Raw genomic sequence first — 17,060 nt, 5'->3', positions numbered from 1 at the left:
GAAATAAAAACTACAGCCACACAGCAGATGGGAAATAATGTAACAATACCAAAAGAAGACCTCATGTCTCAGACCACCCAAAACCAAGTTGAATCATGTACAAGACAGGTTCAAGTCCAAGGTGAAGGTGTTCTAAATGGAAGGCATGTTCTGGTGGCTAATGATAGTCGCTTTTCACCTGGGTATGAAATATGTTTGCTTAACTGTGTGCACTGATGATTTATTCATGCTTACATATATGTGTATGTACGCATGCTATAATCCATAGGTTCAAAAGGCAATAAACAGAACCAGCTCTCACTGTAGTACTTTAGTCTTCCTCCATCTCCCCAGTTTCTGCTCTGTTCACATCATGTGCATGGTACCTTACCTCTGCTTTCTTGCCTTCCTGCTAAATAATCAGGAAGAATCCAGAAGAATTTTCATGGTGATTCTGGTGCAGGCAACTGTCCTCCCAGCCCTCAGTCCTCTGTGAATCAAACACAGGAAGGGCTCTCAGTAGAGAGAACTTTCTTTCCGACTAGATCAGTTTATCCCTCGGAAGAACCACTGCGGTTGCCAGATCTCAGCCACTGAGGACCTGCAGACAGTCTCATTCATAAACTTTGTCTCACTCCCTTGATAATTGTCTTAAGTCTCCAGGCTCAAAGGTGGTACCAATATCTGCACTGTTCTGCTTATTGTTTATTATGAAAATGTTCAGAAAACACCAACAGGTACACATCATGAAATCCAGCTTTCTGCTTCCACTGCAGTCTGTGGCTATTCACCCTTGCCAGGATTTCCCCTTAGCTGGAGGGCCTTGGGAACAAATAGGTGGCATTCCTGTCACAAGCAGCTTACTTCCCTAGGAGCTTGGGAGCCTCCTGCCAGGTTCCAAAATAACCTCAATTCAGCCTGTGAAGTACTTACCTCTGAGGGGTTCTCATTAGTCACAAATAATTCAGTTATGTCTAAAATAAGGAATCACAACCTCCCTCTTGGCACTCACAGAAGGCTGGCTTCATTGTGGCCAGGCTCACAGTCCCCCCAGCCTTGCTTTTACCTATCTGGGTTTATGATTATTGACTGGATTGTTGTAATTTGGTTTAACCTGACTTTAAGAAGATAATAGTTCTTGATTCTATAACTTCTAGTAGTTAGGTGTCAGAACACATATGACTGTCTGCACACAGCTGGGTCATTTGCCTCTACAGTACAGTAGTGTCTGCTCATCACCTTTAGTGTCAGCTCCCACAGGGGCACTGAGAAAGAAATGGGCTGTCTGGGACCATGTGCCATGTTGACAACTAGTGATGTATTATCAGAGAAGGTAGTGAATCTCTGAGCTACTCAGTACTGAGTACTATTTTAATGACTGTAAACTGTGTGTGTCTGTGCATGAGGGAGGGAAATGTACAGAGTGCAGGTGCTTCTGGAAGTCAGAGGTCTCGAACCCTCCTGAAGCTGGAGTTATAGGCAGTTGTGAACCACCTGATGTGGTTACTTAGGAACTGAATCTAGGTCCTCTGAGAGAGCAGCATGTACAATTAACAGTTGAGCATCTCTTCAGCCCCAAGGGCATTATTTTAAAGAGTATATATATATATATATATATATATATATATATATGCACTCAAGTTCTTATCCTTCCCTTTTTATCAATGCTGGAGATTGACCCAGGGGCCTTGCCTATGCTAAGGCGAATGCTTTGCCGCTAAGCCATACATCCCACCCTGTAACCTAGCTCCTAAGAACATAATCTGTTGTATCGCTAGGCACAAATTTATTAGCCTCTGTTCTTTTTCTCCCGTTCTCCCCTCTGTCCCAAGGTCTTATTGTATATATCCCTGCTGTCTAGGAACTTGCATGTACCCCAGGCTAGCCCTGAACTCCTGCTTCAGCCTTCTGAGTGTTGGGATATAGGTACACCTGTGTCCAGTCTCTTCAATATTTATTATTGGGTTTTTCTTTCTATCAAAACAGCTACTATCCCTGAAACATTCATTAAAAAAAAAAGATTTATTATTTATTTATTTATTTATTTCATGTATGTGAGTACACTGTTGCTGCCTTCAGGCACACCAGAAGAGGACACCAGATCCCATTACAGATGTTGTGAGCCACCATGTGGTTGGTGGGAATTGAACTCAGGACCTCTGGAAGAACAGTCAGTGCTCTTAACCACTGAGCCATCTCTCTAGCCCTGAAACATTCATTTTTCTAAACTCACAGGGCCTTCCCCAGCAGTCTAATTTGCTCAGATAATCTGGGAGGCTTTCAGGAGACAGAAGAATGAGGTGTCAGCCAGTTATATTGACCCTGAGAGGTATTCTATAGCTGTCAGTAGCCAGAACCAGCTTTTTGTTTTGTTTTGTTTTGTTTTTGAGACAGGGTCTCATATAGTCCAGGATCACCTTGAACTTCTCCATAAATAGCTAAGGCTGACTCTGAGCTCTTATCATCCTGCCTCTACCTTCCAATGGCTTCTAATTTTGAAATTACTAGAAAGCAAGAACTGTTTTGGGTATGCCCCTAAAACAGAAGTCTCCAGAAGAAGGGACACGCTTTTATTACTGAGTCAGTTCTCTAGTAAATGAAAGGAAAAGATGTGTGTGCCAGGTAAGTTTAGTGGTTACACAATAAAGTTATATTATTAACAACAATGCCAAAACAATCGTCAAAACAATGGCTAACAGTCTTGTGGAGAACATTCCATGTGCACACCAGTGCACATTTAGCTTTATGAGCAGCTCACAAAATAATTCTATAAACCCTATGGCTCTATGTCTGGTGCTCAAGCTGCTTGTCCTACGCAAGCTTAGTCCTGTGAGCAGCACTTGATCAGCTGCTGGGGTGGCTCTGGCCAGTGGAATACTCAGCTATTGGCCCACATCTGGGTTCCACTGAGTTAGGGCTCAAAGTAACGGATTCTGATCCACTGGTTTTCCTTCCTCTTCTCCCCCAGTCTCAGCCTGAGCTCTGCTCAGTCCTAGCTCCTGCAAGATAACAGCCCCATCCTTAACTTGTGAATTAAGTGTTGTACGGGGGCAGCAACAGCAGACTGGGCCCTGAGCTCGACAGTGTGACAGTGTTTCTTGAAAAGCAGGTGATGTCACTAACAGCCAATTTGCCAGATGGACAATTCATAAAATAGCCAATTTAAGAAACAACCAATATATGGAATTTACTTTTTCCCCATTTTTTTTTTTTTTTTGAGACAGTTTCTCTGTGTAGCCCTGGCTGTCCTAGAACTCATTCTGTAGACCAAGCTAGCCTCAAACTCAAGAGATCTGCATGCCTCTGCCTGTTTCTCCCTGTCCTTAATTGAGCAGTTTTTATTCCATCTTCCTAATAGAATTTAAAGGTAGCATGTGATGCTGTCTCTTACTGTCCTAGAGCAGAGACTGAGGAGGAAGCTCTGGGGGTGGGGAGGGGCCAGCTACTCCCTACTGTGGACCTTTCAGAGCCACTGCTGGCTGACTACAGTCTTCCCTGCAGAGGTCTCTGCCATTTCTAACTTTCTTTATTTTCTTTGAAATAGGATTCCACTGTGTTGCCCAAGATCCTCTGGTCTCAGCATCTAAGTGCTGGGATTACAGGTGTATGCCACCATACCAGGCCTTCTAACTTGTTTTAAAATGTCATTTTTTCACTATTGACAAGTTCACAGAAATCTCCATCTACACACAGAGGAGATCCTCTGAAGTCGGAGGACAGTGATTGAGATGCTGACATTAAAGACTACAGTGACACAGTCCCAAGCCGAGCAATGCCAGTGGCTCTAGGAACAAGCAAGGCCAGGCACTTCCCCCTACAGAGGCAGCTTAGCCCAGCCCAGCCCACACCGTCACAGTCACATCGGTGCAGTGACACCAAGCAGCCTCCAGAGTGAGAGAGAAGCATCTGCAGTGCTGAGTCATCAGTCTGCAGTATTTGTTACGCAGTTTGGGGCACATAGGCCTTGCTGGGAAAGCGCACATGCTCAGTTTTCCAATACATACTCCAAGCAAATGCCATGCCCTGTGCAAAGTGTCATCAATACCTATAATGCCAGCACTCGAGGATCTTTACACTGAGAGAGCCAATTGTTTAAGGCCAGGTTGGGCTACAGAGTAAGCTCTGTCAAAAATAAAATAAAACTGAGAATACTTAATACTGGTTTGGGGACTCCATGGGTACTTTCACAGTCTAATTTTGATTCTGGAACCTACCCCTGGCCTCCTCTAAAGTGTTCTCAAATCTGATTTGAAGGCTGCCTTTTGAAGGTTACCCATTAATCTTAGGATAAAGGTTCAGGCCCAAAACGATGTCTGCCACATTATATACTGTTGGCTTGGCCCACCTTCCATCTTATTTGCCTAAGAGTCAAATCACACTCTTTCAGGCTTGAAAAGTCCAGCTCCAGTTTTCTGGTAGTCCCTTTCCAACACTAGGGAAAGGGCATATAAAGTTTATAGTGCCCACAATCCTAGGGCACTTTTACATTTACTACCGGCTGCACTTACGACAATTTATATGGTCATTTCATTAATCAAGTCTGCTTGCCTGTGCACTGAGAGCTTTTACTTTCATGACACAGCACAGAGCCTTGCACATAGAAAGCATTCAGCAAACACTCATCCAGTGAATATTTATAGTGATCGAGTCAAGAGAAGCAGCAAGCATTGTGGTACACAACTCTAATCCCAGTAACTTGGAAACTTTGGAAGGCTAACCTGGGCTAAATAGTGAGACCCTGTTACAAAACAACAACAAACAAATTAAAATAGCAACTCTGACCATTAAACCTAGCACTCAGGATGAAGAGGCAGGCAGATCTCTGAATTTGAGGCCAGCTTGGTCTCCATAGTGAGTTCTAGTCCAGCTAGAGCTACATAATGAGTTGATGTACAGAGACACATGGGAGAGGGAGTAGGAGAGGAGGAGGGGCTGGAGAGATGGCTCAGCAGTTAAGAACACCTGTTGCTCTTGCAAAAGACCGGAGTTCAGATCCCAGCCCTCTTCTAGGCTCCATGGGTGCCAGGTAGATTGTGGTGGTTTGAATATGCTTGGCCCACGGAGTGGCACTATTAGGAGGTGTGGCCTTGTTGGAGGAAGTTTGTCAGTGTGGGTGTGGGCTTAAGAACCTTGTCCTAGTCCTAGCTGCCTGGAAGCCAGTCTTCTCCTGTCTGCCTTCAGAACAAGATGTAGAACTCTCAGCTCCTCCTGCACCATGCCTGTCTGGACACTGCCATGTGTCCTGCCTTGATGATAATGGACTGAACCTCCGAACCTGTAAGCCAGCCCCAATTAAATGTTGTCCTTGTAAGAGTTGCCTTGGTCATAATATCTCTGCACAGCAATGGAAACGCTAAGATACAGAAATACATGCAGACAAAACACCCATATTTATAGAATAAAACTTAACAACAAATAACAATCAAGGATCTATCTTCTAAAGTTAAACTGCAAAGCAACTGGACTTGTATTAAAGGCCTTAAGCATGTATGTAATTTCAGTTTATGATGATTACAAGGTGACTGTATCACTGAATCATTGAGCTAACTAAACAATGTAATCAATGATTCAGCTGATAATCAACCTGGAAAGCTGGTCACACACGCCTCTATACTCCTTAAAAATGTCTTAAGATGAAATTGTTTTTCACCACTTGTGTGAACCTTTATTACAACCTTTATTGTTTTTTAGTGTGCACATGTATACGAAAGTTCACGTGTTGTGCAGGGAGAGGGTGCCTATGTGTGTGTGAAGGCCAGAGAACAACCTTAGGAACACAGTCCATCTTCTTTAAGAGAGGGTCTATCCCTGGCCTGAAGCTTACTAAGTAAGTGGGGCTATCTGGCCATCATGCCACAGGGATCCTCCTCACTCCATCTCCCAACACTGGGATTACAAGTGTACATTACTATGCTGGCATGGGGTTTTTGCTTACTTCTGTTCTGTTTTAAACTTGGGTTATGAGGACCAAACTAAGGTCCTTTGCAAACATTTTACCTACTGAACACACACCCCAGTTCCTAAACTTTATTTTGAGATAGGAGTTCACTATGTAGACCAGGCTGAACTCAATAGAGATCCACCTACATCTGCCTCCCAAGTGCTGGGGTCAAAGCACTTCAGTGCCCAGCCTTAGAACTTTTTCTTCATAGCCCCAACTAGAGCCACCCAAATGCCCCTCCAGCTGAAGAGAAACCTCAGGGCTATTCAAAGGAACACTGACGACAGCTCGGTTGGTAATGTCCCTGTCACACAAGTGTAATGACCTCAATTTGAATCCTCAGCACTCACATAAAAAGCTAGACACAGCAGTGTGCATCTGTAATCCCAGAACTGGGGAGAGAGAGACAAGGATCCCTGGTGCTTACCAGCCAACTGAATTGGTGAACTCTAGGTTAAATGAGGAACCCTGTCTCAAAAAACAAGATGGAGAGAAATGGAGGTAGACACTCGGTGTCCAACAGCTCTAATTTCTGCCATGCACTAAGGTCCTTTACAAGCATTTTACCCAATGAACAATCCCTGTCCCTCCAGTTTCTAAACTTTGAGACAGGATCTTACTATGTAGACCAGGCTGGCTTTGAACTCATAGAGATCCACCTTCTTCAGCTTCCTACATGCTGGAATCAAAGCACCATGAAGCATACATGGATACATATATACCACATACATACATACCTATCACATATATATCATTTACATACCAAATAAATAATGTAAGCTGGGTGTGGTAGAAAAATGCCCATATAATCCCACCACTTGAGAGATCGAGACAGGAGAGTCAGGTGTTCAAGGTCATCCTCAGCTATATAATAAATCCAAGGTCACCCTGGATTATGTCAGACTATCTCAAAAAACAAAACAAGAAACAAACAAAAACCAGAAACACCAAAAAAAATTATACACTCCATAATTCCATTATGGATTCCATGGGATTTTAGAAGGACTCTCTGGTGAAGGACATGAGAACGGTAGTTGTCTTCAGGAGTAGTGACTAGAAATAGGCTTCGATGATTTTCTAGTAGAAATGTTTTATTTTTTGATTTAGCTACTTATTAAACACATTTATTTTCTGTTAAAACACAGGATGAGTCACATAAAATCTGTACATACAAGCACACACATCATCTCAGAATAGAGTTTTAAGAGCATGTGAGAAAGAATGGGCAGAGGCTGACCCGATCATCTGACTACACACGAATAGATAAGCTGGGTGCTAAACCAGTGCCCAGCGAAGCACATAAACAGAACTTCCTGTAGCAATTTCTAAAATTCTAAGAATACTAAAATAATGGACTGTATGAATGACCCTTGACTTTCAGTAGGGCCACATCCTAGTACATCCACCACTGACTAAAAAGGAGTGCGTGCTGACACCAGAGCTTGGTAGCCAGCATAGCTGTAAAAAGCCCTTTGTGTCCCTTGGACAGTGTGGCTGGGTACTATGGAACTACACATGGCTGGGGAAAGATCCAACTGTGAAATACGTTCCTATTGATGTGTATGCCCTTTGCATACGTAATGAAGGTGAAAAGGCACACAAGCCAGACCAGCCTAAGCCAGGAGCATCTGTACTGAAGAACAGTTTTACAATACAGCACTAACGGCATAACTTCAGTTAACATTCTTATTTCTAATTGTGCATGTGTATCACACATTCTCTCTCTCTCTCTCTCTCTCTCTCTCTCTCTCGGAGAACACTGGATTTCTGAAGCTGGGGTGCTAGCTAGGTAGTCATGAGCTGCCCATCATGTATGTTGCTGTCTTAAGTTAGGGTTTTACTGCTGTGAACAGACACCGTGACCAAGGCAACTCTTACAAGGACAACATTTAGTTGGGGCTGGCTTACAGGTTCAGAGGTTCAGTCCATTATCATCAGGGCGGGATCATGACAACACCAAGGCAGGCATGGTGCAGGAAGAGCTGAGAGTTCAATATCATGTTCCAAAGACAAACAGGAAAAGACTGACTTCCAGGAAACCAGGAGGAAGGTCTCAAAGCTCACCCCAACCCCAACAGTGACACATTTCCTCCAACAAGGTCACACCTCCTAACAGTGCCACCCCTGGGCCAAGCGTATGCAGACCATCACAGATACTTTCTGAGCTCATATCCTCTGAAGAGCAGAGAGTGTTCTCAAGGGCTGAGCCTTCTTTCTAGCCCCTTGTGTAACATTTTTAAAAAAAATTAACTAGATAAGTGCTGGAGAAATGGCTCAGTGATTGAGAACACTGCCTGCCCTCCTTACAGAGGACCCAGATTTAATTCCCAGCACCACACATGGTGGCTATAACCATCTGTAACTCTGGATCCAGGGGGATCCAACACCTTCTTCTGGTCTCCATGGACACCAGGCATACATGTGCTGAACAGATAAGTGCAGGCAGAACCATATGCACTTTTTTTTTTTTAAGTCCATCAAATTTCTTTTTAAAACCTAAAATAAAACCAAAACCTGCTTTTTAAAATTATGTAAAAACTAAAAATAGAATGAAGGGGGACATGTTTAAGCTTATAGACAAAGAAAAAACCCAAAAGGACAAAATCTGTCTTCAGAAGAATGAGAAGCGTTTAAGCTCTGGTGCTGGGATGGAAGCCATGCTGTGCACACACAAGGCAATCATGCTACTGAGCTACACCCCAATCCCAAATAGAGTTTATGCTTAATACCAAAGCCCAAACTAGATAGATGGTACTATGTAACAAAGTCCACAGCAAATCAGCTTGCTTTTTCTAACAAATACACTCATACCTTTACAGGAGTGGTTCTCAACCTTCCCAAGGCTCTGACCTTTAATACAGTTCCTTGTGTTGTGGTGATCCCCAACTATAAAGTCATTTTCATTGCTACTTCATAACTGTAATTTTGCTACTGTTGTGAGTCATAATGTAAATATTTTTGGAAACAGAGGTTTGCCAAAGGGGTCATGACCCACAGGTTGAGAACCACTGCTGTACAGCATCTACACAATTTATTTTTTTAAACTCACTTAAGCACAACAAATAGACAAATACTAAGAATTTTGAATATAAAAAAGATAGTTGACTGGATATTGAAAAAACTTCACTTAGTCATAATGAAATATAAATTAAAACCAAATATTTTTAAAACTGGTCTTAAGTTTTCCCATTTTAAATGTTTGATTCTGTATGGCAGGGAGGAAGCCACACAAGGCATGGTTCAACATTGCTGAAGGCAGTAGGAGTGGGTATGAGCTGAGCATCCCAGATATCTGAGAGCCAAATGCTCTAGCTAGAAGCCTTTTAAGCTCTGACATGGTCAGACATAAAATTATATACCATGAAACTGCTGTGTGACATTGCATTCGGGCTGTGTGTGTGTAAGGCATGTATGAAAAGATAAATGATATTCTGTGTTTACTCTCTGACTCATTTTCTAAGACATCTCATTATGCATATGCAAATATCCCCTAAATCTTCCCTGCCCCAAACCCTACTATCCAAAACACTTCTGATCCCAGGAATCCTGTATCAAGGCCACTCCTGCCTCATTCCCTTTTAAGAAGCATATTAGGACATGACACTTCAGCAGAGAACTGCGGCTGGAGGGGCTGGAGGGGCTGGAGGGGCTGGAGGGGCTGGAGGGGCTGGAGGGGCTGGAGGGGCTGGAGGGGCTGGAGGGGCTGGAGGGGCTGGAGGGGCTGGAGGGGCTGGAGGGGCTGGAGGGGCTGGAGGGGCTGGAGTTTAGACATATGGCGGCAGTGCATGAAACGGCACTCCTCTTTCCTTATGTATGAGAAGCACCTCCACCCTTCTCTCTTTTTTTCCAGTGCTGAGAACGAATCTAAGGCATTCTATATGCTAAGCCTGTGCCTGTGCCACAGAACTATATCCCTAAGCCCACCTCACCCTCACTCTTCCTTTTTTTTTCTTTGTTTTATTTAAAGATTAGGGTCTTGCTAGGTAGGGTTACAGCAGGCAGTCTTAGTAGCTAGGTTTCAACCCTGCCCCACCAGCTTGAGATCAGACTTTCTCTTTCTATAATATATATATATTTAAAAAAAAAAAAGGCATTTCCCCCAGTTGTGTTGTTGTTGGGGGAGGTGGTTTATGGTCAAGAGCACAAAACTAGGAAGATGGCTGAGATCTCCAGAGCCTAAATGTGCAGAAGTTAAATGCCTGAGCAGGCCCCAAGGGAGTTCAACTTGCCCCAAGCAAACAGGGCTCTGGCACACAACCCTGGAGAGAGCAGTACTGTAGCTAAGACCCTTTGATGGTGGCTGTATAAAAGGTTAGATGCAATCTTCCCTTACAGCTTAGCTGCAGTTAGGTGAAAAGCAAACACCTTGCTGATGGTATCTATGCTAGCTGAGTGTAAAAACCTAAGGAGGGTGGGAGAGACACAGCAGGCTGCTCCTGGAAGCCGCTTCTGAAGGAAGACATGAACTAGATGAAGACTCCTTTATCATTCTTCTCTTCTGTGAGTGTCTCGCCTGCATATGTATGTATGTGCACCATGAGCCCACGATGACGGCAGAGAGGCGAGAACAGGGCATCAGATCCCCTGGAACTAATTACAGAGGATTGTGAGCTACCCTGTGGGTGGTGGGAATTGAACCTGGGTCCTCGGGAAGATCAGTAGCACTCTGAACTGCTGAGCCATCTATCCAGCCCCCAGCTTATAATTTTTCTAATGGAGATCTTTCTTTCCTCTTCTTTTCTTTGAAAGCTTTTTCCTGGGTGTTTTGGGTTTTTAAAAAGACAAGACACTTTCAAGTTCACAACACTGACCCCTAACATTGGCCCAGTCTGAGACTTTGATGCAGTTTGTGATAAGTTGGTGTGATTTGTTTATTTATTTTTAATTCAAAGGCTATAACAGTGCCCGGCACATTTTAGGTACTAGAGGAAATATTTGAAATTAAAATCCTAAGGGGGGGAAAAAGACCTCTAGATAGAAACAAAACCATAACACACCCCATCAAAGTACAGCAAGGAGCCAGGTAAGGTAATGCAACCTGTGGTCCCAGTGACTTGAGAGGCTGAGGCAGGAGAATTACTTGAGTCCAAGGCCAGCCTGGGTAACATGGTGAGACAGACTCTTTCTCAAACAGATCAGTAATGTTCTGAAAGGCTATCTCACAGGGAAGAATTCCCAGTTGGCCTCTCCATAGGCCTGACGTCTACAGGACAAACCGACATATGGGCAGAGGGGTCTGCCTTCCTGAAAGGTCTGGTAGGAATGGAGTTACAGACCTTTATAGGAAGATGATCTGTCTAGCACACTGGCACCTCATTAACACAGCAGCATTTTTTTTTCATACTGTTACTTACTAAACCTTCACTAGGTACCTGCTAGATGCCAACCGCTACCCTAGCCCCAGAGAAAACAAGAAGCTCCTTCCCCCTGCTCTCACCAATGAGACTAGTGAAAACAAGCAAAGATGCCATGCGGAGTGGTTTTCAGTCTATGCGGCAGACAATGCCGAGATGGGAGAGATGTAAATTGCAAGCCCCTCTTCAGTGTTTGGCCACACAGAGCGGTGCAGTAAGCAGACAGCTCCCATGCAAAAGTGAGGGCGGCATGGTGGTGCATATGTAATCCCAGAACTCTGGAGACTAAGACAGGAGGATCTTTATAAACTCCAGGCCAGCTGGGTCTTCACTGTAGTCCAGGTTAGCTTGTGCTACATTTTTAAGACCCTGCCTCAAATAAATAAATAAATAAATAAATAAGAACAAGCTGGGTAGTGGTAGTTTACACTTTTGGTCCCAGCACTTGTGAAGAAGAGACAGGCAGATCTTTGAGTTTGAAGCTATCCTGGCTACAGAGTGAGTTCTAGAACAGCCCAAGGTATGTAGAGAAACCCTGACTCAGACAACAAACAAACAAACAAACAAACAAAACCAAAACAAACCCAGAAATATAACCTGCTGTGTTCAAGCTCCACTTCTGCTGTGATAAAAAAAAACCTTGACATAAAGCCACACAGGGGAAGCTTACTATAGCTTAAAATTCTAGAGCACGGACCATCATCCTGGGAAAGGCAAAGGCATGAACTTCTCAATTGAGGGTCCTTCCTCTCAGATGACTCCAGCTTGTGCAAAAGGGACATAGCATCAGTCACAGAATTTTTTAACCTGGATGCCAAATAGTCGTCTGGTGCTTTTGGGGGGGAAAAAAAAAAAAAAAGCCAAAGCTTTTATGCAGCTGTGCCCAGTAAGGTCAAGTCTGCCAGATGTCACAGCAAAGCGAGTCACTGTAGCTCAGGAGATCACTGCGAAAGCCCCAAAGCTCAGATTCTGCTGTTGTCGGACTTCAAAACTCTAATCAGTTTGTCACAGATAATAATGTCAACCTTGGTCTAAAAGGGAGTTTGAAATCTTTAAGTCTATGAATCAGTAAGATCCTGTGTGACAGTGTGTGAAGTATTAAAAATAGCAGCTTAAGGGGAAGCATTGGTCTCCTGCTGGCAAGAGTAACAGGGCCTCAGGGTTTTCTTCTTCTCTACAAGCAATCATCAAATACCTACTGTCTGCCCAGGATTCCAGTGCTGTATGCCCAAGCCCAGGCACCTTCACCTCCACTCCTAACAAAAAAGCTAAATCTTGGCTCATATCTGAACAATACTGGGTAAGACGTAAAATAAGAGAAGACAAATCATTTCAACAATTAGGTGCTATTCTCACAGGAAACGATGCCTCATCCCCTACTGCCCATACCTTCACGTTGCCAGAATCCTAGTCATTGAAAAAGATTAAGACCCAAACCACATACATAGCCTGATGGTTTGGCTTCAAGCTCTAGCTCTTCGACAGTATTAGGATCCTGGCCAAGACTTACCTTGTGCCATCTGTAAAATGGGACCAGTACTTACAGTACTAGGTTGCTGGCAGGGTTAGATAAATTAGTGTATGTGAAGTTCCCGACACAGTATCAGGAGCAAACGTTCAAAAAAGAGAAGGCATAATTAGTACAATAAATTGAAGTCTTAATCTCGTTTCAGCTCTAGAATTTTATGCAGTCTACAGCAGGAAAACAACGGCAGGATAGCAGATACCCAAAATAGCACAAATATCTCCCGCCTCTGAAACTACACCACCGATGCGAAGCTGCAGCAGCAATACAAATGCCTGCGTGCCAGCCCCTAATCATAGCGAGCCACTTTAAATTCTTACAGCCAGTCAAGGGAGGCATAATTATCTTCATTTTGTAGATAAGCGCAAGGAGAAGACCGGAGAGCAATGTCACTGAGAAACGGTGGACCTGCCTCTACCATTTATGCCCGCCTCAGTGTCCTTCTCTGCCTCCCATACAGCAAGCATTCAACTGTAAATAACATGGATGTTTTTCAGGACCTTTAAAACGATGGGAACAAGACCTCTTTCCTAGAGAAATAAGTTGGCATCGTCATTGAGCTGCCCACAAGTTGACATTCCTGCATTCTCCGTCCCTAATGACCTGCTCTAGCAACCTGTCCTCCCTCTCCTGCAGCCAGCGTCGGAGGCCTCAGTGTACCAGTGTGCCGGTGTCCTTCTGCAGCCGCTTAGACACAGCCCCCTAGGCTGATTGCACGCTTGCCCTCTCCCCCCTACGCGTCCGAAAGCCCACCGCAGGGTTTCCCAGGACTCGGATACCGACGCAGAACGCCTTACCCTCTGGCAGGGCCCAAGAACCAAGCCAAACAGACCAAGGAAAGGCAGGTGACGCAACAAGGCCTCCTGCTTCAGGGCCAGCCCGAGGCTGAGCGCCGTGCCCGCGATCCTGCGTGGGAACCCACGGCGGGCACCTTCGTGGCCCCGTGCCAGCCACGCCAAAGCGCGGGGTTGGCTCCCGGGGCCAGGCTCCGGGCCCGCGCATCTGAGGGGAAGGGCACTCTCGGCGGGAGGGCCGCGGGTACCCAGCGGCTCCCGCCCGCACGAGCGCCCGAGCATCCGCGCAGCCCCGCCGCCTCCACCGCCGCTCCCCGCGTCTCCTTTTCCAGCGCTGCAGGCTGCGGAGGCGGCGGCCCGTGTGGGACGAGGAGCCTCTTACCCGCGCGCGACTCCTCGGACGCTGCCCACTCGTGAGCCCAAGCCTGCGCCGGACCTTCCCGGCTGGTCCCAACCCGTAGTGCCCCCCCAACCTTCAGTCAGGAATCAATGGCTAGGGCGCAGATTGGTGACATCACTAGCGCGCCGGCGTGGGAGGGAGGCCCATGTGATGCATCCCTCTTTTGTTTGAGCCCTTGGAAAATGAGGGGCTTGTGGCTTCTTCTCTCTCAATTTTTTACCATCTGAGGAGGACATTTTTGTGTGCATGGTGGGAACCAGGTACTTGGTGTCAGGATACTGCAGTTTTTCTTAGGGCCTTGGATTCTACTCTCCAGTTCTCCATAATGTGGTTTGGTCGGAAGACCGGGAAATTATGTGTAGATACAATCTTCTTTTTCAAGAGGACCTGAAGGCCACAGAACTAGTTGTCAAATGTTCTGTAGCCAATAGGCTTCTGAAGATCTAATTTAATTAAGTTGGTGCAGGAAAGTGCAACAGAATGGGGTCTGGATTGATGGTTCAGGGGCTAAGAGCAATGGCTGCTCTTCCAGAAGTCTCACTGTTGATTCTCAGCACCTACATGAATGCTCAAAACCATCTGTGATGCCGATTCCAGAGAATTCCTATGAGCCCTCTTCTGGCCCCCACTGGCATTGCACACGTATGATCTGTAAACATATCACATGCAAAACACCCATACTCGTCAAATAAACCAACACATCTACAACATGACACCCACCAGAAGAACTAAAATATTTCCAATGAGCCATTCATCACTTTGTAAGTGGTCCCAACCTTGTACTGTTGCCTTCACCTCAGTAGTAACTCCCACCATGAATTTGCATTTACACAGCTACTACTTTGCTTTCATTTCTCTTCACATGTTATTAGTAAGCAACACATCTTTATTAATTGTACGTATATTTCCTGGGACTTTTATTTTCAGAAACTTGTTAAGTGTCATCTCTTATCATGCAACTTGAGTAAATTGCATATTGCACAATTTCACTGCTAGAGAATAATTCATTATGTATGTTAATTTATGTATCCCTTCTCTAACTATTTAAACATAATTTCAGTCTTCTATTTCCAGGTGTGATTATGATCACTATCTTCTGATACCACTGTATAAAATTTTCCTTGGTATTTTTATCTAGATGCAAGACTGATGAGTCTTTGGCATATTATGGTCCATTTTCAAGCATATCATTGATTTATTTATAGAAAATGTTTATACCATATTGCGTAGCAATTTCCTCTTATAAGGACTCAGGGAGTAAACCCAGTGTGGTAAGGTGCATTTTTAATCTCAGCACTTGGAAGGCAGAGGCAGGCAGATCTCAGTTCAAGGCTATCCTGGTCTATAGAGTGAGTTCCAGGAAAGCCAGGGCTACACAGAGATACCCTGTCTCAGAAAAAAAAAAAAAAAAAAGGACTCAGATAAGGCCCAGGAAGCTCCTGAAACTTACAAGATTCATAAGGCCCTCCCTGCAGTTACATAGGTAGTAATAGATTGCTTAGGAGGGAGAAGAGACACAACTGGCTGCCCTGACTTGTTGCCTGTGCTGGATGAGCTTTTGAGTGATTTGTTACTCCTATAGGTAACCCCAGTAAACTCATTAGTTTGTCAATCTCCACTTTGGTGGAGTCATTACTTTAGCCTGTCATTCATCCTCTATCTGGAGTGAGTAGATTTTTGTTTAAGTCTCCACAGAAACAGTCACAGAACACATACCGGCTGCTATTTGTGTTGCTTTAATATCTCAGATCTTAACTTTTGTTAGTGAAATAATAATGTGGTGGAGAACATCTCCTGTTTCCAGCCAAGTTCTTTTCACACCCTCCTCCAAGAATGCAGTGGACAGATAAGACGTACTTTACTGTTGATTCGGGATCAACAATCTTAAGTGGAATAAAACAGCTTTAAAACATTGCCACATGGGACTTGACAAGTAAAATGAAGAGGTTTGGCCTCTCAGACCAGTGGGGTTCTAGTAGAGAGCCATTATAGCAATGAGAAGGCTATCAGAAGGCTTTGTGGTCCCAACCAAGAGCTGTGTCTTGAAGAACAAGTGTTCAGATCACCAATAGAGAACGGGCACAGCTTCTGTCCCAAGCATCAGTAGAGGCAAACTCCCATTTAGAGCTGAAGTGCAGAGTGTTGAAGTCTGAGGCAGGAATGAGTGAGGCTGGCTTGAGCAAGCACCCTGTTCCAAGTGCAAGCCCCAGGTGGAGGAAGCCTTAGGCACATGGAGTCTCAAGCAAGTCCATCCCAGGGAGCCTTGAAGACAGTCTTCCTTTTCTGATACCCTGAAATCTTTACCTTCTGAAAAGAGCAGTAGCACCTGGGGCCAGCCCACAGCCTGAGCCAGAAGCTGGACCCTGAACCCTTCTTTGCCTTCTTCCTTCAACAAGTCTGTGCTGGTTCTGGCTGTGCATGTAATTTATAGGGTGCCAACTGGGCCCTGATCGACTGAGTGTGGGTATTTAAATTATACGAAAAAAAAGGGGGGGGGAACCAATCAAGGAAGAACTGTCAACCATGGTGGGAAGGAATCACAAGCCTGCTGAGAGATGCCAAAAGTTAACAGGAATGTGGGCAGACCTCCACCTCTACAGCTGTATGAAGACTCTTATAAGAAGGTTTTCCTTTTTCTGGTTGCTATGGTGATCTTACAGGTAATCTATCACCTGCTTTCTTTTTGTATCCACTTCAACAGCTGTCAGCATTGCTGGCTGTCAGAAAATTTCATGTTGGGGTTGAAGGAAAGCATCCATAGGTGTTGGATGGAACCCCATGCTGGCCTTACTGGTCTTCCTTTAAATATCTCTTCCATTTAGGTTAGGTCGCTGGCAGTCTTCTGCTGTGAAATGGATTTCAGGGCTGAGCAAGAAGATAGGATGTAGAGATGACTGTAGCACAGAAAAGCTTTACTTGGACCAGTTTTGCATATTGGGGAGGCACCTTCCTTCCAACATGAGATCCAGAAAGAGGAGAACTATCCAAAAACTAAGGAAAGGAGAGAAATTTCCAGAAGAGAGAGCCTTTACTTTTATAGTATCCAGCAGTCTATGGGTGAAATACT

General features: G+C 44.6%; 1 protein-coding gene across 1 annotated transcript in view; it reads right to left on the bottom strand.

Annotated features, from left to right (window-relative positions):
• Window positions 1-14,106, bottom strand: part of Adar (adenosine deaminase RNA specific) — a 37,403-nt gene extending 23,297 nt beyond the window's left edge. Inside the window, exons 1-2 of the mRNA XM_034499683.1 lie at window positions 13,976-14,106; window positions 371-469 (exon numbers count right to left, since the gene is read on the bottom strand). The gene's annotated coding sequence lies outside the window, so the exon portion shown is untranslated. The remainder of the gene's footprint in view (window positions 1-370; window positions 470-13,975) is intronic.
• Window positions 14,107-17,060: the final 2,954 nt, after the last annotated feature.

This window comes from Arvicanthis niloticus, chromosome 4 (genome assembly GCF_011762505.2).
Source record: "Arvicanthis niloticus isolate mArvNil1 chromosome 4, mArvNil1.pat.X, whole genome shotgun sequence".
NCBI classification, from domain to species: domain Eukaryota; kingdom Metazoa; phylum Chordata; class Mammalia; order Rodentia; family Muridae; genus Arvicanthis; species Arvicanthis niloticus.
The sequence above is the reverse complement of the archived record's forward strand: the minus strand, read 5'-3'. Positions and strand labels throughout refer to the sequence as shown.